We start from the raw sequence: 23,970 nt of genomic DNA on the forward strand, positions 1-23,970 counted from the left end.
AAAAATGCAAAATCACCAGGTGTCATTATCAAGCAAAACTTCTATTTGGAATGAAATAATTCCACAATCACTGTGGCACAGGGCTCTGGTCCACTGAGCCACAGAATAACTTGATGGCATCTACACACTGCACAACTTTCAAAGTTGTGAGATTGCCGTTCTGATCATATTACATGACCTTATAGTGGGGCATCTTTAAGTTGTGGTTAGCACATTACACGAGTGATCGGTGACAGGGGTCACACAGATCACAAGACAGCAAGACCAAGAGTCAGACAGGAGTTCTTCCCTCCAAAAATGGATGACTGCAAGAAACTTGTGATGCGAATTGTTACTGGCCGACGCAGCAAAAAAAAAAAACAATAAAGGACACAAAACAAAGAATATGGAGAAGAGAATGGTTCCTCTCCATATTAGATGGTCCCTGCTGTCATTGCCGGTCAAAATTAATTTCACACAACAGGATTTGGACTTGCAGACATGTCTGGATATTGAACCTGCTAGATGTCTCCTGGGCCTTTGCAGCACATTGACACATTGGTGCATTTCTGCCATCTTTAAATATTCACACATAGCGATTGTTGCTTACAAAAGCAACCACCAGTTTGCCTCTAGGGCTTTTCTCTGTGATCTCCAAAAACTGTCAGTGAGAGAAAAATCAAGGCTACAAACTTGTGGTGTAAACTTGGCATTGGTCATGCTCACCGGCATAAAAGATGAAGGAATAACTCGACATTTTGTTAAATACACTTATTTACTTTATTGCTGAGAGTTAGATTAGAAAATGATACCACAGGAAATAGGCTAGGAACCTGAAGGGTGAAACAAGATCTGTGGGCCAGCGAGGTATGTTCAGTCAGTTATCCATCCTACGAAGGCCGCTCTCTTTTAACCTGGCTAGATTGCCATGGTAAACTATGCAGAAAATCTAACCTAGTCAGGACCAAGTTTTGTTCAGAGTTTCAGCTTGAAATCGTTCTAAAAGTGCCTTTCGCCACTCCTTTGAATAGTGTATATGAATATGAGAACTTACAGTAGCCTACATCAGTGATGCAGAAAAAGTTTCATTTGATTTGCAAGGTTGTTCTTCCTGAACTACTGAATGTGTTTGTAGTGTTCTGTGGTCCGTTGGCCCACAATGGCCATAAGAGAAGCCGTCTATACTTTTATATATCATTAAATTTTTAATCAGGATGATGTTTATATACATACGAAATGTGGTATAATTCCTTTAAACCATACCATAATGTTACCACTTTGGATTATGTTTTTAGGCTTGGTCCTGATTTGCTGAAGTCTGTTTCACACTGCTGGTATATTACAGCTAATAGAACACCAATTAGCAAATGTGCTAGGTATTTGATTTACCCAAAAACGTAAGTGATTTTCATGTCTCCGTCATTATGGGACAGTGTTAGAATATATACATGCAGTTGAGTGTAACCTTTAAATCTACTGCATCAAGTTTGAAGTTTCAGAGCTGTGGGACGTGCAGCTGTCACATTAGAAAGAAACAGAGTGGTAAAATAAGTATATTAAGTAGTGAATTCACACAATTGGTAATATTAATGCAATCACTACTGTTGCTTTAAATGAAGAAACAGTAGTGATTGCTTTTACATATTTTTCAATGATTAAAAACATATTACAGATGCTGACATGTCATTTAACCTTATTTTATGTGAATGTGCAGCCTGGGTAAATAGAGCAAGTTGATAACCACCATCATGGTACCCGTTACCTCTGTCTGAGGCTTTTGGGTTTGTCAAGCCAGCTCAGACAAAGGGAGCCTGACTCTTCTTTGTGGTACAGCCCTCTGGAGCTAGCAGCCAGTTAGCTTAGCTGAGCACAAAGACGACAAACAGGGGGGAAACAGCTAGCCTGGCCTACATGCACCTCTAAAACTCACTGATTAAGTCATTGAACTTTAGAGGTGCTGGTTTGTTACTTTCAGACAGAGCCAAATTAGCTGTTTCCCCCTCTGTGCTTAGCCAATCTAATCTAGGGTGGCTGACTCCAGCTAAATACATTATTCAGTCCAATAGAAGCAAGAGAATGGTATCAATATTCTTATCTAACGCACAGCAAGAAAGCAAATTAGTTTATTCCAAAATGTTGAACTATTCCTTTAAAATCCCTATAGACACTAGGAGGAAATTACATCACAGAAGTTCTTTAGCTTTGTAAAAATATGGATGAAAAACCAGTCACCAGTATGTTTGGAGCAGTCGCAGAGAGCACACTAACATGATTGGGAACAAACGGCCAGCATACTGTGACACAAACTACACAGGTGCAGTTGCAGGTGCTGGTGCCACCTGCACACCTGCCCACTACAAAGAGACGAGGACGAGCGATAAAGAATCACACAGAACAGTACACGGCTTGTGTGCTGAAAAAGGTTTTTGCAGCGTCAGTGGCAAACCTGCCATGAAATTAATTCTCCGTTTACCAGAGACTTATATTTGTAAGCAATTTGTAATTTAAGACCATAAACTCATTCACATTATTTGTCCACGCTGCTTCAATGGGACATGAATTTAATTGTCTGTTTTCTATCGGCTGCAGGAGTTTTGCCATTTCTTGATAGCATTGTTTAATGAGTGAATCACAAAGTGCAAAATATTGTTTTCCTATTTTTCTGGGTAATTATTTTTTTGATAAACAGTGCTGATACAGCGTGGCAGGGCAATCAACAACTTTAAGAAAAGACTTGATGACTCGAATGATTTGCAAAAATTAAAACGTATCAAAGTACTGTATTTGCAGTTCTTCATTACGACGTTCACAATAAGCAGTGCTGACTGACCGACTATGAACATTTTCTGAATTTCAATGTCATTACAGCTGAGCTCATTTGGGGAAAGGCAAACCAAGCACACAGAGGCCACATCCAGACATAATAAACTGTCACCCTGTTCACAGAGGCGTGGAGAGGTGAGAACACCTCCCCAGTACATCCTCAGACACATCTGTGCCCATGCCCCTCGAATGTTTCTTTGCGGAGGAAATAGGTCAGCCGTGAATACCTGGCTCCTTCCATTTCAAAAACTCCTTTGATGCACTTAATTAAGAGTCTAACTATGTGGATTTATTGCGTGTGAATCCTAAAATGTTGACCTTTTTCTTTGTTTTTGTAAGCTGTTGTTGAGGAGCTGTAGGATTCATATGTTAAGAAGGGCACGTCTCTCTCAAGAATTGTATTTTTCTATAAATCTTAAATTTTGGAAGCGGCTTCATTAGAAGCTGTAACGACACAATAATGCCAACATGGCCCACATTTAGACACTGCCAACTTGGCCCTCATTTAGACACTGAATCATTCAGATTGCACCGCTGTGATTGCTTAATTAAATGCCCGGCTGTGTAATGACTTTGCTTGAAAGGGAATTAAATGTCTAAATGCTGCAGAATCCGCGTTGAGCTGAACAGAAATCAATGGGACATAGTGCCGGAACCGAAGGTGTTTTCCGACTTGTTTAGGGTGAACGCTTTGTATTGATGCCGTCCCTCAGTCAGTGAGTCAAAAGCTCATTCCTCTTGGTCCAAGGCATTGATTGGTGGCATACAAACAGTGTGCTTACTTTGTGCTTTCCGGAGAGGTCTAGCAAGGTAGTTTACAATGCCTTACAAGTCAGCAGTGTCTGCAAAGCTGCATTTATATTTAAAGAGGTTGAACTACTAACAACATCCTCTCTTCTGAAAAGCAACAGATACACGTTCAGAACAAATTGCTGGTAGCAGGGATCTAGGGAGGTCTGTCTGTGTGTTGGTGCAACACAGTCTGGACTGAGGTAACTCAACATTTATTGGATGGATGGGCACAAAAATTTTTAAAGGACATTCATGTTTTCAAGACTATGACTCCTAACGACTTTGGTAATTCCCTGACTTTTCTCTGGTGCCAAAATTTGGTTCACATTTGTAGTTTTTAGTGAAATGTCTCAACAAATGTTGGGTGAAATGCCAATAAATTTGGAAAACACAGTCATGTCCCTGTTAGAATGAACTGTAATATCTCACTCTTTCTCTGGTGCCATCATGAAGTCAAAGTTTTAAACTGGTTTAAGACTACACATGCAAAACTAAATGCATTCTCACCATCCTAATCCATACTCAGGGCTCTAGTTTCGCAGACCGGGCGAGGCAGGGGCGCAGCGCACCTGCGCTTCGCCAACTGGGTGTGGCCTGGCGGATTTTGCAAGTTTGGCACACCGTGCGCCTGGCGCAGCTACTCCTCTTTCCCACCTCCGTCCCTCCTACCTGCGCAAGTCGGAAAGAGGGAGGAGAGAAGGTGTGGAGTGGGTTTTACACACATCACACCAATCAAATGAGCCCCTCTCCTTGCCCTTAAATGCGCCACGCGAAGGCGTAATGAGAGTTTACTCAATTCGCCATGGCAGAAGAGAGCAGCAGCGTCAGACGGCCAAACTTCTCCCAGGAGGAAACTGATGTTTTGGTCCGGGAGGTCCAAGCTCGCAGTGTCCGAATATACGGAACTGCAAGCAGTCCTCCACGGGCTGATGATGCAAAGGTAGCCTGGGAGGAGGTCACCACAATTGTAAATCAATGTTGCGATTCTCTCGTGCGCGCGCGCTCTCTCTCTTTCTCTCTCGCAGTCTCACTCTGTTTCTTTTCTTTTGTCTTTTCTAAGATGACAGATGCTGAATATGTACTCCCTATCTGATGCTGTGGCTGTTTGTGGTTGGCTGAGAGGGATGTGAACTCATTTGTATTAATCAAATCAGGTTGGGTTTCCATTACGCGTGCCAGACGGTGCCAATCCCCTTTGATCTGACATCAGATGTGACGGGACAGTCGATATAGAGATACATTTATGTGCTGATTGCAGATAGTTGCATTGAATAGTGTTTTTTTGGGGTATTTATTGCATTATTAATGTGCCTGATATTCCGGAAACCTGCCTGTGAGGTTTTGGTGACGTGTGCGCACCGTCCGCCGGTCAGCCAAAGTTCGGCTTACACCGGCTGCGCTCTGCCTGCGCTGACAGTAGACCTGGTTTCAGCTAGCGAGCTTTTAGCACACCTTCGGCGAAGTCTTTTGGAACGAAACTGTCACTGCGCCAAGCTGGATCTGTCTACACCTCCCCCTGCTGCGCTGCCACACCCATCTTAGCGCACCTCGGTCTGCCAAACTGCCAAACTGAGCGCGCCTCGGGTTGCGCTGCTCAAAACTAGCTCTGTGCGGGGTTCGCCACCCTGCACCACCCTGCGCTGCGCTGGGAAACTAGAGCCCTCAGTGTTGAGCGCTAATTAGCACAAGTTAGCACGCTAACACATTGAAGAGTTGAGCGTTGAAACATTACACTCATTGACTGTCTGAAAGGACTGGACTTAGCCATCGTGAAGTCACCCAGTGGTTATTGGATTACCGTTTTGAAGCCTCAAGTTTGGCATTTTGGCTGTTGACATCTTGGATTTTTGGAGCCAAAGAGCACTTTCCACACGTGACTTGTTTTGTTTATTGTCTCTTTGATGTAAATGGGGCCATAATTTACAAAATAAACATTATGCTGTATTGAAAAAGATTTTAAACTAGCTACTGAGACCATTAACTCCTTTTTGCAACCAGTGGAGTTGCCCCCTGCTGGCCATTAGAACAAATGCAGGTTTAAGGCACTTTGGCACTGGCTTTACTTTTTAGACCCAAGGTTACGTCCACATTTTTATCCAGTCTATGATTACACCTGCTAAACATCAGCATCTTACCATTATCATTATAGGCATGTTAGCATACTTGAATTAGCATTTAGCTCAAAGCACTGCTGTGCCTAAGTATAGCCTCAGAGCTACTAGCATGGCTGTATACTCCTAAGCCTTGTTACTTATTCACTGCACATCCTCAGTTCACATCCAGCCCCAATGATCCTATTTATGTGTTTATGTTACAAACTACTGCATTTCACAACTGGTTTAAGTTTACAATGTGTATTATTCCTTATTGACCATTAAATTGTGGCAAAGCATGGCTACATATTTCTCAAAATAACTTTCAGAGCCCAAAATTATCAGTCTTCCAGCATATTTCAGAGTGTTTTACCATGAAAGCCTAAAGGCAAACATTAAAACCCAACCCACATGGAAATAGTTCTTGAAAGGAGTGCAGCCAACTAATCTCACAAACATTTGATTGAACCAAAGACCTTTAGAAACCGCCAAAGCTGGGAAGGGCGCACAACTCCTAAAATGACAACCGATTATCAAACTGCCTCTGGCTCGAGACACTGTAATCCCCCAGATGTTGCAGTCTATGAAATATGAGAGTCTGAATTAGATCTCTCAAACAATGTCAGCTTGTCTGCATCCGTAAACCCTCAGCATTTAAGTCACAAAATTAAGTTGACCCCGTCAGAAAGCTTAAGGACATGTAACAAAGCCCCCGGCAGTCTTATTACTTCATCTGCTTTCGTCTCATCTCCTCTGTGTAATAAGTTCCCACTCTAGCAAGACCACTGGGGCTAATAAGGGTTTTATCTGCTTTTGATATTAGATATTAACACCTCATCAAAGTTAAGCCAGCGGTAGGCCCACGTCCTCCCTCCAAATTTACATTAGCCTAACAATGTCTCAAAAAGAAATCTTATCAAATTCAAATTAAGGGCGAGTTGAATAGCCAGAAGGACACTGCTACCCATCACTCAAGGAACATGTAATTTGGTTCTGCTGCAAAGAATACAAGCCCCCCTTTGTAAATCACTGAGATCATAGTTTTCATGCAAAAAAACGTTAATACTTTGAATTCTCTCCTCATAATCCTGAGCCAAAACAGAGCACATTTGTAGCGTATGAATGATGAATGTTTAGCTGCTGGGTATTAAAACAGGTCTGAGTGACACAATCAGGATTTGCTGTTTTGAAAACTCTATAAATAGCGACTCTAGTCAGCCAGTCTTTGTGAGCATCACCTGAGGGGAAACACATTTGTAGCATGTTGTTTTGTTGTTTTCATCAGACACTCAATGCCGGTTGTAACCCTGTGGTTAGCTGCAGTCATCTATGAACTTGGATCAAACACACATCAACACCAAACACCAAACTCATCATAATGAGCTATTAGAAGAAGACGATGTATAGCTTATATAGCTCAAAGAAAGAACACACTGGTGTTGTTTTAAGTGTCTACCTTATTTTAGAAGTCTTATTTCTTCGAAAAAATTCTCAAGGTAAATCCTGTATCTAGAGCGAGAGTGCAAAGGTTTCAGACTTCTTATCATCCCTTGTGGCATCCTTTGTCAGGTTGTATGAAAAAAAAAATGAAATATTAACTGGAAAATATAGCTTGGAGAGATAGAAAATAAATTACTTCAGTGTGGCAGGGAAAAGAAGATTGTGATATTTATCAAGTCAAGATGGAAATGCCTGCTAAGTCTGTGCCCCTACCTTGAAAAATTAAAGAGAAATCAAATGCCTTGGAGTACACAGCGATTGTGATGTAAAGGTATGCGTGTGTGTTTGTGTGTGTGCGCGCCTGCTTACCTGTTTCCCCAGTAATTTATTGTTGAAATGTTATTGCTCAGTATCAGCTATTTTCTGCCAAAAGATACAAGTCTGCATATGACTGTAAAGCTTGTGCACGGACACGACTTGTACAGTGTCTACGGTCTTGTTATATGCGTTTTAATTCTTCCAGAGAGTTCAACTTAAACACAGTCCACAATTAGCCTGGCTGTACTCTCCAGTCTTTTAACACTCAACAGATTTTCTGTGAAACAGCTTGACTGGCAAAATCTATAATTGTACAGATAAGTGAACATGTTAGCTAGATAAAGGTTAAACTATCAGGGATATGTTCTCCATCCATCTAAAGCCAATTTTACACATTCAGCTCAAGCTATACTGGGTGGGGAAGGGGGTTAAAAAAAAAAAACTGGCAAGTCAATATTGATTGATCTGGTGCCTTAGCAATTACCTCCATGTGCAGAAGACCATGTTAAGGTCAGTATTATCTTAGCTCATTTTATGGGTCAGCGCTCTGGCTTTAGCTGAAATAAATTAATGGGGTAAACACTTTAGTTCACCTTGATGTAATTTACAGCAAGTGTAAAAGCTTTGCATAGGTGGAAGGTACAGTGCCAGGGAGTGACCCTTGATATTTTGCTGAACCTTCGTGATCTTGGGTGGTAAAATGCAGTCTATAAATAATATTGAATTCCCTGCAATGCACACTAATATACTGTATAAACTTAATGAGCCTATTAAATTCATGCATTTTTGTAGGTAAGTCCATTTTGCCTTAACTGCTGAATGATAACTGTTTTTAAAAATGGTGTCACATATATTAAAGTTAGAGAATAGAACGTGTGTGTGCTTTGTTCTCCTGCCATATGGAATTCACTTTCCACACAAATATGCTATATAGATTCAGGACTATATGGCTGTGAAAACAATTTTTAATACATCTTCTATGTAACCGTGCACTTCTTATCATTTAAACGAGGCATCGAGCAGTCGACTGAAAAGAACTATAGCGCACTCTATCCAATAATAACAGCAGAGTCTTCAACTTTGCATGTTATTTCTTGACACCTGTATGTATTTCACTAGAGGGAACAGGGGGGAGCGTTATTAGTCAACCAAAACATTCCATCAGCTCTCGGTGTATCGGCATTCTTCTGTGGCCTTCGGGCTGACTCACAAACAGCTCTGTTATGTTCTTAAGCCCAAAATAAATTCAATTTCCAATGCAGTGATCTCCTTAATGAAAAGTCAATGTCCCTCACTCATTGGCGAGCTCCCAGGGGGACAGTCAGAAAGATGAATTTATCAGCAGGCCTGAGACTGCGCCCTAGGGGACACCACCCCTTATGATCAAACAGAATGCTACAGAGTGTGTCCAACCAGTCCTCCATTATTACCCAGCTTGTGCTCTTAATGTGAGCCGACGGAGGAGGGATGACAGTATTGATCTAATGAAAGTGCTATTTATATTCTCACAAATCCTCTCACCAGTGATTACAAAAGCACTCCACTATTGCGGCTGGCTTGTTCTCAATTTGTAAAGTGTGCAGGGTGACAGTTTATTTGCCTGATATGCATGCAGCGTTATCTTAGCATGCTTATATGTGCAGAGGGTTCGGCATCCCCTATCAGACCGCATGTAGCTGTGCCGAAGCATCCATATCTCAAGTGTCAAATTAACGTCTTTTTCTGGACTAATATTTAAACAAAAACCCAATTTTACTTAATATTTAAAACATGTTTACATTTGCTATGTAGCTCTGGGTTTTTTGTATAATTTCAGTGGAGGTTCTGCATTGTTGGGCTGCATCCAGTTCAGAGGTTTTTGATTATTAATAACACCATGTCTTGTCAGCTAACCCTGTGATAAGGGGGACATGAGGTTGTTGTCACGGCATATGGTTAACAGTACTATAGATAAGCATTAATCCCCACTAGGCTCCATGTCATGCATAGCAAAAGTGATGGGAGCACAGACCATACACATGTGTAAACATCAACTACGGGGGGAAAGAAATAGCAGTGTGCCGAAATTGCACACGGCAGAGGGAAGAACATGAAATAGGTTGCTTACGATGCAGATGTAATTCATGCTCATCACCTTCATTATTATTCCATAAGTGCAGCTCTTGTGTAGCTTTCACTCACATGACCCCCAACAGGAAATCATGTGTAGTTTAACATGCACGAACATATTCTACCCGTGGCTATGCACTCATGAATAAAACACTGAAATATGGATAATTATCAGCCTCGTATGTGTAACCGCGGACCTCCACCCAGCAGAGAATGTGTACATGTGACTTCATAGCATGCAGTCTGGATTGTTTAAACAAAGATAAAATGTCTCAGATAGAAGTTTCAAATTATTTGGTGTTAGAGGCCAAAATGATTAAATCTGATCTGAAACTCTGTTCAGTTGTTTTTTCTTTTAAGGTGCCAGTACTCCAAGGCAGCGACTGCGTATAGTTTTAATCAGCAAGCAATATTTTTGTGTACTGTGCATAGCTGATTAGCTGTGTTGTTAAATGCTAAATGTTATTGAGATTATCCAATTATACTCAGAGCACTTCAATTTACATTAATTTGTGTGTTTATATGTTGCAGTGAATTAGCGCATATTAATATGACATACAAAACATCAATATACCAAGCTTTTCTCATGGAGTATTGGACATTATTGCTATTGTAATATGCACAAAAGTTGCTCACAGTTGAGTTTATGGCATAAGGATCCTGTGAGGTTCACTGAAACCTACATGTAGCTCCGTTATGGAATAGGTTACTTGATGTGGAAATAAGCAGGCTGACCAGAGAGTTATTTCGTTGGAATAATTATCTGATAGGCTTGATCAAGGCTTGCAGCATTTCCTTTTTTTTCTAGTGTTATTCAGTGTACACTTTATTTATTTGACATAAATGCATTGTACTCATTGGGGCAAAACCATATTTATTTGGGTTTTTGATTTTTACTCTTCAATTAGGCTGGGAAAAATATATTTTAGAGATCAAAGTCTTGACTATAAAAACCTGTAACGGGCCAACCTCCCAGTGATTTCAGTTTTTACTTGAATAGCATACATGATGGATGGAGGTAAGAACTGACAGAGTTAATGTCAAAAAGTTACATATTTATCAGTTTCACAGCACTCGTGGTTAGTAGCCATTTTAATTGTTCAAAGATAGTTCACTTAATGGTAATCAATACTAATTTCTAAACCTTTAAAGCTTATTTAATTGACCAGTTATAGTTAATACACACCCGACAGCAGTATTATTTAATGAATTTATTAAAAAAAAATAGTAAGATAACCAGTACTTGAGCAGCATTTGGAAACCCGGAAGTGAGGTACAAGTCCATTGGGTATAACTTCCCCATTTAATGCCTGATTAAATGATGTTTTTGTGGAAATCTGACAGAGCTGACAAAAATCTGGGACGCATATTCAAAGGACACAAAAAAAAATTAAAAAAATAAACAATAAAAATTAAAACAAACATGACTATAGCAGTAGATTTTTACATTGATGTTGCCAGCACATGCTGTTAGTTTTAGATTTTGAAGGCTTTTAACACATTTCTTTAATTGTGTGGAGCAGGGGTGTGTACTGGCACGGGGCTAGTTTAGAAGTTAAATACATGAAAGCAGTTCAAAATAATTTATAAATCAGATTTATTTAATATAAAATCCTTTAACAGGGTGTAAGGGTGTGTTTTTTGTTTTTTGGTAGGACATGCTTTGTCCTAAATCTCAAGACTGGGTGACTGTTTTAAAGTATGTGGAAGTACACACAATAGTCTAACAGTTTCTTGGATGTTTAATAAATAGTGGTGTCTTGTCTTCCCGTAAAGGACAGCCAAATGTTTGGCATTACACACAGATAATAACTGACTAACTTACTATGATTACTGTATATTGTTGTACAGCATATGTTGTGATACCTTGTGCCAGCTGTAACAGGTAGTTATGACAGGTTTCTTAAATCCATAGAGCTACAATTTGCATACCAGCAGATGTCAATGTCCAACAACAGTGTGCAGATCAATTCATTAACATTACTAGTCCTCTGTGCCTGTAAGTAAGAGTGTGTCTGTCAAAATGAATGTCAAAACATGTAGTAATATGTAGTCACATATCTTAATAGACAACAGTCCACAGATGGTACATGATGTTCATATGAAATGTTTACAGATTGCTAAAGATACAGCTGGCGCAACTCTGCTAACATATGAAACCATAAACTTTATATAACTTGAACATTATTTTGTGGCAAGACTATCTTTACATCCATTGAGAAAAATGCATTCTATACATTGAGAAAGGGGTCTAATTTATTGGATCCTTCACAGATAGAGGATCTCTGTTCATCTCAGTCTCCACTGTGCGAGTCTCTCTCTAATGTGGCTGTACTGCCCATAAACAGACATTGAGTGATTAGCGCTGCTCTGCCATTGACATCATTTGCATTTTAATAGACCATAATTACAACTCGGGGAAAATAAATTGCAGTTTGAAGAATGTTTGAATTACTCCAACTCTCCGGCTCTCCTTGCGAGATAGCAGTGAGCATATGCAGGAGCTGCCTGGATGGTTAATATCAGGTTCGGAAATGTACAGAGAAGCAGGATTGCAAACTGAAAGGAGCAGAAGAGGACAATGTGGGCTGCGTTAATGTCGTTCATAGCATAAATCAAAGTTTTTGATACCAGACATTTTCTATCATTTAGGTTTGAACCCCGCTGAAACTCCACTGATACAGAAAAAGAACACGCAGACGCTTGCTTGAGGATACTTCACAGTACAAACAGCTGCTGATAGACACACATTGACTATTTCTGGGATCAAATCTGTGACCTTTCAGCTACAGAATGTCTCTCTAATCACGAGGCCACCCTGCCACCCTCCTGTAGATTTTTGCTTTCTCATTAATGTCTGTGATAATTGCAGTTTGTCCATTTAATATCCCACAGTCTGTCTTATCGCTGCACCTCACCTGCTGAGATGTGACACTTTCCTCGGATTTGCCGAGGGATGTCTAACCCTGGCAGCTAAAGCCCATGTGACCCTGTAAGCAAGAGTGACAACACAATAATACTCCCTGCGCCTAATCTTTCATTGGTGGATTATCAGATTAGAGGCCCCAGTTGTTTATGGGCTCGGTGACTATCGAAAAAGTTGATCTGTCAAGTTTATCTTACACTTGTCGTATCAAGGCAGTGTTGGACCATACAGTTGGCTGTGGATGGAAGATAAGGCCGACATAGCTGAATGGAAGCAGCAGAAAATGAGAAACAAGGCTTTTCTTTTTACTCCAACGATACACTTTATCTAGTTTAAGAAATGGACCCCACCAAAAGTATTACCGCTCTTTTGGATTCACTTGATTTCTTTGACCTCTTTGGTGTGACAGAGCTGCCCTTTTTTTTTGCTTTGAAAGGAGATATCAGAAATCATCCACCAGTTTAAGACTCAGGTTAGTGTTGAGGAATCACAAGTTTCAAAGAGGACATAATCCATCCTCTTTCAAGCCGCCCCATTGTGGCGTTTCAAAGACTTGAACCAACATACGTTTCCTATCAATCTGTTGTCTTGACAAGGTAACAGGATGGAGGGAGTCCGTTATTGAACCCTTGGATGTGGTTCACTAATTCAGCCGAACTGGTTTCATTCCATTACAAAGCAGTGACTCTGAAGGTCGTGGCCTTTTCAAACATGACTGTCAGAAGATATCTGTGAATAACAGTCAGAGATGAGATCGCTATCTTTATAAATCTGGTCTTATCGGATTTGCAAGCCAAGGTGTAAATGTTTTGACACCGCCCCTGGTAGGATGGGAAGCTGAATTTCCAATTACTGTAGAGGCAGCCTTTTTATGAGCAGAATGATAAACAACCATAGCAAACCTTAATGACAGAGTGTTATTCAGACTGTTCTGGCAAACCCATACAGAACTGTAGGTTAGGAATCATTTTTATGTCATTACCATGCCAATAAATGTAAATGGTTCAGTATGCAATTCTGTAGACAGATAGCTGATTGTTCCAAGTCTCATTCTGACCTTGGGTTGGTATTTGGACCAAACTAGGACTTGACAGGTCAGTGTCAAGCATGGGGGGGTGAACGACATGCAGCAAAGGGCTGTGGGCTGTAATCAAGCCCGTGGCTGCTGCAGCAAGGACGCTGACTTTGGACACAGTCTACCCACTAAGGTACTGGGTGCCCTGGCTAAACACTCTCAGGATTTTAAATTGGGCAAATTAATTTTTTAAATCTGTACATGTATAACATTCTACCTCCCCCTCCCCCAGACTGAGGGTTATAAGTAATAACAGTCTAGTTCGTATCATCAGGTAAAATAGTTGCAAAGTTGACGTTCCCATCGGCCTTACCGTCCTTTGGTGCTAATTAGTAAGTGTTAGCATGCTAACAAACTAAACTAAACTAAACTAAAATGCTAACATGTTGAATATTATACCCTCTAAAAATTAGCATATTCGCATGCTGACGTTAGCATTTATCTCAAACTAATACCCTAAGTGCATCCAAACAGAGCCGTTAGCATGGCTGTAGACTCTTCATCTTGTTGCCATGAAGTTCTCCATTGATAATATTGGCAGGAAAAACCAGTGACACATGTTTTCTAGCTTTTAGAAAACAGTTGAATTTACTGGGTATTTTGTGGCTTACTACAGCAGAATCCTCTGTCAGCCAACCTCTGCCAACTATATTCCACATCCACTGTACTTAGTGGATCACATTCATCAAACAGTGGCTTAACTGTTTGGGGATGCATGTCATCACAGTTGTGATTCATCTAAAGCCCCTTTGAGTGTTGGGGCACTGGATAGTGCCAAACAGCCCGAGTTTGAATTTATATGTATAAGCACAAGCATTATATTTTAGAATAGTAACAGCAGAACACCCTCCTAAAAGGATAATAATCATTTCCCTATGCCCCATTCCCATCTTATTTATGGCACAGCACACTGGTTTGTCACTTCCAGCCAGTGTGATTATTCACCTGGCGAGCATATTATTCTAGCAAATACCACAGCTATAAAAAATTTTCATATTTCATTCCAGGGGTTTGATGAGAATGCGCTGAATCCCATTTTCCAAAATATTGGGTACTCTGTGCGACAAGAATATGGCTTCCCTGATTACATTATGCCTTGGAGCTGTGTTTAGCCAAATGTGCATGACTTGCAAGTATAATGTACAATAGGCTGCCGCTAGTGTGTCACATTAAGGAAAGAAAGAAAAAAAAAAAAAAGAAAGATGGAACGAAGGCAGAACATAGAGGTCCTCTTTCATCAGACTATTTACATGCAGATGGAATCCTCCAAGTTGAATTTGTCCGTCACCGGAAATTAAAAACTCAGTTAAGGTCGTGTGTTTCTTGTTACAACAGAGTGACTGCAGGTCCTTGAAATATTGAAATGTCTTAAATTATATTATTTTAACTTGTGGCCTTGAAAGATTTCAGTGTTTCAGATATTAAATTAAATTCTGGAGGCTCAAAGAAATTTTTTAGAGCAAACAGGTAGAGAGCCACCATCCAGCCCAGTCACAGTGATATATTCCCATATTCCTTTTTATTTATTTATTCTTATAGGTTTTTGTTAATTATATAAAGACACACACACTTATAGGCACTTTATATTAAAAAAATATATTCCATATTTTAGAACAAAACCATTCCTTGATACTAAAACAAAGGGACCTAAGCCACAACTAGAGGCAGTCTGTAGCACAGATGTCCACCACATGGAGTGGACGCAACTCATTTGTTGCACTTTGCAGTTATTTATTTATTTCCTGGATCTGATATAGGGAAACATCTGTCACCTTTTGCCTAAGTGCCTGCTTGCATGATCCATGGACTACGTTTCAGAATAAAACACCCCCATATTGTTTGGCTCTCCAGTCCCGAGCTCAGGTGCAGAATCCAGTTAGGCATTTGGAATGCCCTGCTGTTGCAATAGAGGCAGGCAAGTCCCAAACACCTGGAGACCTCTTGTGTGCCACCAGAATTAGCAGGCATTGCCAAGCCATCACATGGCTTTCCTTTGTTTTTCAGTGACATCACACCTTCCTTTGAATTTTATTTCAATCGTGGGTGTGCTGAAATTAAAAATTCATCAGTCCTAAGAGCAGGTTTGGGAAGTTATAAATGTAAACTTTCCCTCAAATGAATTTTTAAAGACAGCCTTTGAGCTATTTATCTAAAAGACTGGAAATGGTGCCCAATGAATAAACATGAGCTGGATACACTTATTTGTTATATACAATTTTTAGAATAAACAAACAGACTCCAATGCTTGAGTGGTCAGTGCCATACATAGGCTTAATTGCTCCTGTACCCTTTTCTATAGTCCTTCTCCTAATGGCAGTCAGCCCACCCCCAAAGTAAATTAATTAAATGGGCATAGTGCCACACTTGTGGAACAGAATCTGACGCTCGTGTCTGAAGTATTTGAAGTGTCACCGAAGATAAAGGATGTCGGAGAGGTTCTAATTCTCGGAGCCCAGCCCCAAATAGCCATCTGTATTCTCGTTTCTGCAGCACTCACTAAATCAACACACTTGACACAAGCCTGAGGATGCCTCCGCACAATCATGCATGACAACATCAAAGCTTTTCTTTATTGCCTCCCCTCTTCATTTTTTCCCCTCCTCAGCCCTTCTTAACTGCTATCTGCAGCCAAAAGCAGTGGTAACCACGGCAAATATTATCTTTGGGGTTAGTGCAAACACTGAAAATCCTAGCTGTCTCTTGTCAATGGTTTCAGTCACAGCTGATAGCCGTGTTCAGGGATGATTTAATCCTTGCAGAGGTGCGAATTGAACACGTGAACCTGCATGCGTGTGGATTACCAGGAGAGGGTTGTAGTCTGATCTGTGAATCTGTGGCCTTAGAAAAGACCTCCCATCTTCCCAACAAATCCTTAGCAATAGACTGTTCAGCATTCTTCAGGATCTTCCCTTAATTGCCTGTCTTTGTTCCCACCTCAACATATTGACAACCATAAATCTCGAAAATGTCGAAGGAGCCAAATCCCCAGATTTCCATGAGCGGGATGTTTCAATGATAAGCTGGATCTGTCATTGGGGAGCCACTCAGCACCCACAAACAGATTGAGCAGGCACCCAAGATGGATCTGTCGACACTTCATTCTGCATATCTCTATTTAATGATATTATATTTCATTTCCCGAGCAAAGAAAACACCATTACCCAAAGCAGTGAGTCGGAACGAGCCATTCTGCAACAGATTCCAGGCCTCCTTGGTGGTACAGTAATTGAATTACAATTGCATATGACACAAAGTTTTGGAAATGATTGTATTTGTTTCCATTTGTTCCTTCTACATACTACATACATTACAGTACATGCTAAGTTCAACTTCGGGCCCAATTAAAAACACTGAAGCATGTAGCTGCTTAGTTCTGTTGTCTTCTGAATATGACCATAGTCTGTTGTGAGAACTTCAGTGCAGTGGTACCCCAAGAAATTTGTCATGGGGTGGCCAGATGGGGAGACTGAAAATCTTGGGGTGGCACACGAAAACCAAAAGCCATTACTGAATTCCAGGTATTTGATTATGCTGTTGAAGTAGGGTCGCACAATTATGGTCATAATGATTGAATGAATTACTCTGATCAATATTCAGATCAAAATATTTTTATTGCACTGCTTTTACCTGCATGTTGTGCTACATTCCTGCTGACGTACAAATCTTTGCATCAAAATAAGACTTAAAATAAGGTTATTCTTCACCTGAATTCAGTACATCTTCTATGGATAAATTGTATACACACTATATACACATAAAGATCTTCTTTTACTGCAATCACAGTATTGTGATTACTGTTTTGAATTCTGGGTTGATGCTGAACAAGGACGGGGATTAACGATACGGTAACCTCAGCAACATTATTCTTCTTGGCCTTCATGCATTCATTGTACTGCAGATTGCGTTGTTTTTTTCTGGTGGTTTACCAAGTTAGTTGTGTTGCTTTGCGACACAGACACGTCTAGTGCACTCTTTCCATATAATTTGTTCTCTCCTATGTCCAAACAAGAGATGATAATGGTTGAGGGTGGTGATTTTCAACAGAGTTTTTCACAGGCTGCAGTTGTAGGGCGCACACGTAGCGGCAGGGCAGCTCTTCAAAAGTGGAGGCTGGTTGTTAGTTTAGGAACCTTTGCACCAACTGAAAAAATGAGCATTCTACAGCCTCTTCAAGACCACCACTGCTTCAGTGGAGGCCTCATTTCAGGTGGAGCTTTACAATGCTACATGTATGTATATGGGTAGATTAATAAGGGCAGCTCTCTGTGACATGCTATATAATTCCATCAACCCTGTAATTCAGCTTACAGGAAGACACGGGTGGCCAACCAGCAGAGAGGTCAAAATGAAATGGCCCTTGGGCCGCATTTAGGTTGATTTCTGACAATCACTGTGCTCCATATTGATAAGTGCCTAAAATTCATTTGTCTGGTAACTGTGGTTAAGTGCTTTGAAAGCCATTGGGGTTTTTTGAAAAAGTGTGCCCAGTTGTTTTGACCACAGATTGAAAAGCAGTTATCATTTCAATGGGAGCGATATGCTCATAGGGGAAAGGACAAAGAGGTCAGCAGAAGTGGAGTAAGTGCTCCCTCAGGCACAAACACAGGGCCATTCAAAAGGCCCCACAGAGAGACCAGAGGAAATTGATTTCAGCTTTATTCCTGGTCAAATGCATGACTCTGCTGGCGGGTGACCCAATGGTGGACCTGTCCACTCAAATTAGGAAACCATTTGGAAGATATGGCCACATGTGAATGGCCTATCACACTCTATGAATATTGTGCCACAATAACATTATTTCACACATCAAAACATCTAGAGGTCATCCAGTGCTCCTGTTTTGTGAGTGATGATCTATTTGTCGGGGCAGGCCCCCATCTACTAAAGTAGTTTGTGATAAGTGCACTGTGTGGTCTCCATCGGCAAAACTGAACAGTGACGCTGTAAAATGTTTCTGGGGCACTGTCATTGGCACAAATTACATAAAGACATAAAAGCTTTCGCTACCGGCTGCATGCGTTTTGACAAAGGAGGGATTGGCACGTATTTTTTTTCCCCCATTGATAATGGAGAGAGAGTGCTTTCAGCTCCACTGAACCACCCCAACACCGATCACCCATCATCATCCCCCTGGAAAAGGCAAGAGGGGTGAACACAGGGAGGCGGAACATATAGTATATAAGCTGTCTGATCACGCCAGCTGAGTTGACAGGTTTTGAATGGATATTTATTTATGTGGTCAACTACTTAGTTATTCATAAGCTAAGAGGAAGCCAGTCACATCGCCTTGGATGTGATGGTAATGGTTTAATTAGAGTCTCAGTTTGAATTTTCATGCAATCTTTGCTCTAGTGCATCAGTGCGCCTTAAGTGAGCTCAGAGACTGCCTGAATTCCATGTGGTACAGAAACTATATTAACATGGCACACATACAATTTGTCATGCAATTTATCTTTGTAACACGAGTTGTAGCAGTAGTGGCGAAAGAAACAGCTGTGACTTTGTTCATGGCTTGTACAGCATGTCCTCTCTGAAAACATGCCTGATAATGTGAATAGCGTTATGTATATTTTGAGCCAGAGTTCTAGTTGTCCTCAGTTTAAATTCAACTCAGTTTTAATTGGGGGTATTTATCTGTTAGAAAGTAGTTAAAATGCAAAGTGATGAAGCAACACCATGCAACTTTTTCCCCTTAAAACATCAGTTTCAACACCATTTAGATGCAACACTGACTTGTAATAAGGAGAATGGAGTCTAGTTCATTCCCACTCCATGCCCCAAATGCCTGTTCTTCGGTGTGCACTAGGGATGGGAATCATCAGAGGATCCATGATACAATATTGCCACGATATTTAAGTCACGATACAATATTATTGTGATTTTAAAGATGTTGAGATATGCTGAGTATTGCGATAAACTATGGTGCGATGTATTCCGTTTTTTGTTTTTTTTTGTTTTTTTTTACCTTTTTTCAACTGAAAATTATGTCCCCAAAGGAAAACTTTGTCAACATCTCTCTTATCTTATCAGATAAAGTTTTTAGTCTGTTCATCTCACTTCAGCCATTTTTTGACGATTTGTGACGATACAATATTGCCACACAAAAATATTGCGATTATTTGCTGTATCGATTTTCTACATACTACATACTTCTGGTGAGCAGGTAGGATCTCCCAGGAGAAGTGCGTAGCGCTATACAGCACTATAGCACTCATCACCAGCTTGCTATACAAAGCTAGCTCGGTTTTATCTCTTTAATTACAACCTATAGTCCCTCTGGTGTGTTTGACTCAAGCGATATACACAAAGTGTTGTGAATGAGTTGTATAATTGTCTCAGTAAAGTTGTTTCAAAAAAGCCTACCATTAGTTTGATATTCTTAGTACGGATATCGAGGCAGAGGCAAAGAGGACATCACTGAAAGAAACGCAAAAATCCAAACCTCATACACCGTTAGCAATGCATAAAGTATAATTTGTAACTGAGCAAACTAATGCAGGGTTGCACACCGTATACTGTCCAGACGTAATCATAGTGATCTGTCTCTCAGCTAACAGGAAATCCACGATTATTGTGTGTGTATATCCCCGCCCCTGTTATTCATTAAGGTTGCAATGAAGGCTGTAACCTTATCCGTGTCATCGCTGTCTAACACTTTGTATTTACAACCATGGTGTATAATATAAAACTGTAGGGGCATCAAATAGCAAATTTACCAAGTTTTGCATAATGTTGCTTTAACAGCAAAGTCTGTTATTTACCCAGAGAGACCAGGACAATGTTACTGGAAAGACACACTGATGCTGAAATAATATTATTTCAGCCATTAAAGACATTGAAATTCCATTCACCACCACCAAACTGGGATGGCAGCAAAAATCTTAGAGACAGGTGTCTTTGTTCAGTAGAGATAAGTGAGAAAATATGTATTTTGGTTAACAGTGCACACTTGTTGCCATAATTATATCTTTTAAATGTCAATTTGTAAAACATCTGCAATTCTTTCATTCATTTTTATTGACGTCAGTCTCCTTCCTTCCTCAGCGAGCTAATTTTACAGTCAATGTGGCGCCCTGTGGGAGCTCTGTGCTTATAGCCACACACTGTGCACATACATGATTTATGTATGTTTTGTTTGCTCTGTTGCTTTTACGATGGCACAAATCTGGTTTGGTTAAGAGGTGATTTTCTGCCAAAAAAAAAAAGAAAAAAAGATAAAAGGAGGTGTTTTTTTGTACCCACACAACCACAATGTTTATACACTACATTACAGTATATGAAGCAGGACAGGAGCAGTGGTACGGAAAAGAGGGTTGTACCAACCATCGCTATGTTGCTTCAACACCACGGACCTCAGGGTTTTGCTGGCTGCCAAGCTGCAGTCACCCACAGAGTCGTGTGCTTATTTTCTCTGCCCTCTTCTTGACCATATGGAGCATAAGGGTCATAGGGACGCGGTGTATCACAGATTTGTCTCTGTGTGTGAGAGTGTGCGTATACATGTGCGTGTGTATATGTATTGCCTGTTTGCGAAATGAGCCAAATCTGCTCGCTAGTGTCTGCGGATTTGGCAGCGGGGCACATTGATTTTGTCAGCATTTGCATTTTCCTGCCAGCCAAGAACACTTTTATTAGCTCTACCAATATAGATGCAGAAAACAGTTCATAGTCTTTTCACATTCTGCTGTGTTGGACTTAACAAAACGCCTGGGTTCTTTTCTCAGCTTATGCAGGGATTCCTTTTGATGGTTAAATTCAAAACCTCACATGGCTGAGCTGTTTCATATAAACGATTGACTATCCTGTGGTACAAGTGTAAGGAAAACCCCAGATGATAAATGTAAATGCCAAAGGTCAAAGACACTCTATAGGCACAAGATGATGAAGTGTCTTTTACTCCATTGCCAGCTGATCCGGGGTCAGCTTGTCAAAGCTGACACAGTGACATAGTAGCAACCTCTCATTTAATCACCATATTAATTCACCCATCACAAAGCCCTAATGACACTGCCGCTGGCCGATTAATCTCCGAATTTGATTTAGCGAGTGTCCATTCATCATAACTGACTGTTTCAGTATGCAATCAATATGGCCCTTTTAGCACTTCGGACACCTAGACCTCAAGAGGTACACAGTCATGGTGTGAAGAGTGTTGTGATAAAGTAAATGCTTGCCCAGGCCAAAGGGGAGAAACATCAATCATGTAGCAGTGCATACATCAGCAGCACTTTTTTCCTCGGGTTCCTTTGGACAAGAAGCGGAGGGTGCAGCACACTATTCGTCAGCACTCCCATCCACAGCAAACATGTGTCTATCACTTCAAGAAACATGTCCTCCCTGACCACAATGAGTAAATAATTTTACATCACAGCCGAGAAACATGTAGTGATACAGCCTGCTTGCTGGCGGCTCCCAATTTACTTGAGTAGAGTTGTTTATATTGCTGTGTCTTGGAATAAGCTGCGTTGCTAGTGCACCTTGTCAGTATCCCTGCATGCTCGCGCATGGACACACTCTTGCCCATACGTACACACGCCATCAAGCCGCGGGGCGAAGGCAACTCTGCTCACTCAAGGGGAAAGTGAACAGCTGTGCCTGTGACAGCTGGAGCAGTCATGACATCCCTTCACCAAATATCAGGGATGGCTTAGGACGCGATGGCGAATCAGCCGAGAGGGGTCCATTTACAACCTGGACGAGGCGCCGAGGCTTTAGCCTGCGACCAGACTGAAGCGACAGAGCTCAGTTTTTCCTCCTCACATTTGCGGTGATAATGTGAGAAGTAATGAGTTTCTCCTTGGTCTACAGCCCATATAATAGTCCCCCATTTGCTTCAAAACAAGCCCAATGGAGCAAATTAGATAATGTTGTGCCTGTGAAAAATGAGCTGAATACTAATGTTTATTTTCAGAGGTCCGGTTTCAGTGATTCCTCATCAGATTCTCACCAGAATCGTGTTTCATTGCTTACATTTTCTAATCTCATCTACAACAACGTGGTAGCAATTCACTCCGGAGGAAAAAAACATCTGCTAGATAAATAAAAAAATAAAAGATGTACACTGAGAATTCAGTCTGTTGCACTAACTAGCATCGGTGGCATGTCAATCATTCCTCCTTACCCTGGAGATACATTAAGAATGCAAAATGTTATCGCGCATAAACACTTTTTCTAATCATCCCAGAGTTTGGGTTTTGTTTGAAATATTAAAAATGATGGATGTCTAAAATGTGTTAGAACCGGTCGTAATTGTGAAGGCAGCATTAAAAAAAGAAATCAGTGTACTATGCAAATGAGCGTAATCACCTTCAGCCCCTTTAGCACCAGACCGATTTTAATTACACCTTAATTTCATGTATAAATACCCCCAATTCAGACGAGCTGCTGCAGTAAGCCCCAGCAGAATAGACTGAGTGGGAGGACTGTATAGGTACAGATAATTACAACTCGCTGTTATGGACTCCTGATTATATGAGGTGGTGGCCAACATACTGTCTCCAAATACCCCTGAATGAACCTCAGCGGGGTGATAGATTAAAGTATATCACAGCTATGACAGTGGTGTCCTGTAAACTGAGCAGTACTTCACACATGGCCAAGACTGTTTCATTTTATCTTGAGGATTCAGCTTGACCAGGCCAATTTTATGATGTTAACACAAGATAACTAAGACAGCAGTTCTGCCACTTCACACTGCCGAGAGTATATGACTCAAGGTTTCATAAAATCAGAGTCACTCAGGGTACCAGCTGGTTATGTGGTACAGTAAGACGAAGCATGGTGGAGCTGGATTTTCCCCTATCAGATGTTCTGAAAACTGTACAGTAAGTGGAATTTTGAGACTGGTTTATGTGTAAAACAGACTTCTAAAGGTTGCCATCTGAATTTCTCTTTTTCCTGAGTGAGGTTATTTAAAAAAACCAAAGACTCATGGTTGTGTTTGTGGCCACGTTTGTGTTTCCAATTAAATGTGATTTGTCTACGGAAAGTTTCCAGCTTTTAATTAACTTGATAACATTAACCGGTTTTACAGGCGCAACCACATGTTTGCTTTTTCCTTTTGATGTAATCTATGGAAATTACCAAAAAAATAATATATGTATGGTGAAGTTAATGTACTATACTTGAGAAAGTATACACAGCGTTACCTGGGAAATTAGCCCTGACTGAAAAGAAGCAAAGCCCAGTCCATCTTGAGAGAACATTAGAGTTGAACTATAAATAGAGGCTTTTTCTCCTGCAGGGACTGAAGATTGAGCATTGTTGAAAACACCGGAGGAGCATATGCTGAGGCACAGCTTGTTGCGGCCTCAGATGTTCCTTAACAGTTGATTTCCTCAAGTTGCATTTCCTTTTTCACCACGTTATTGTGCTAATTATTTTTCGGCACGTTCCACATGGGTGGCTCGTGGCGC

General features: G+C 40.7%; 1 protein-coding gene across 30 annotated transcripts in view; it reads left to right on the forward strand.

Annotated features, from left to right (window-relative positions):
- The window catches only part of LOC125884463 (receptor-type tyrosine-protein phosphatase delta-like), a 427,644-nt gene that overhangs the window by 221,746 nt on the left and 181,928 nt on the right, over positions 1-23,970 (forward strand). The gene's annotated exons all lie outside the window — the stretch shown is intronic.

Source organism: Epinephelus fuscoguttatus, linkage group LG23 (assembly GCF_011397635.1).
Source record: "Epinephelus fuscoguttatus linkage group LG23, E.fuscoguttatus.final_Chr_v1".
Taxonomy (NCBI): Eukaryota; Metazoa; Chordata; class Actinopteri; order Perciformes; family Serranidae; genus Epinephelus; species Epinephelus fuscoguttatus.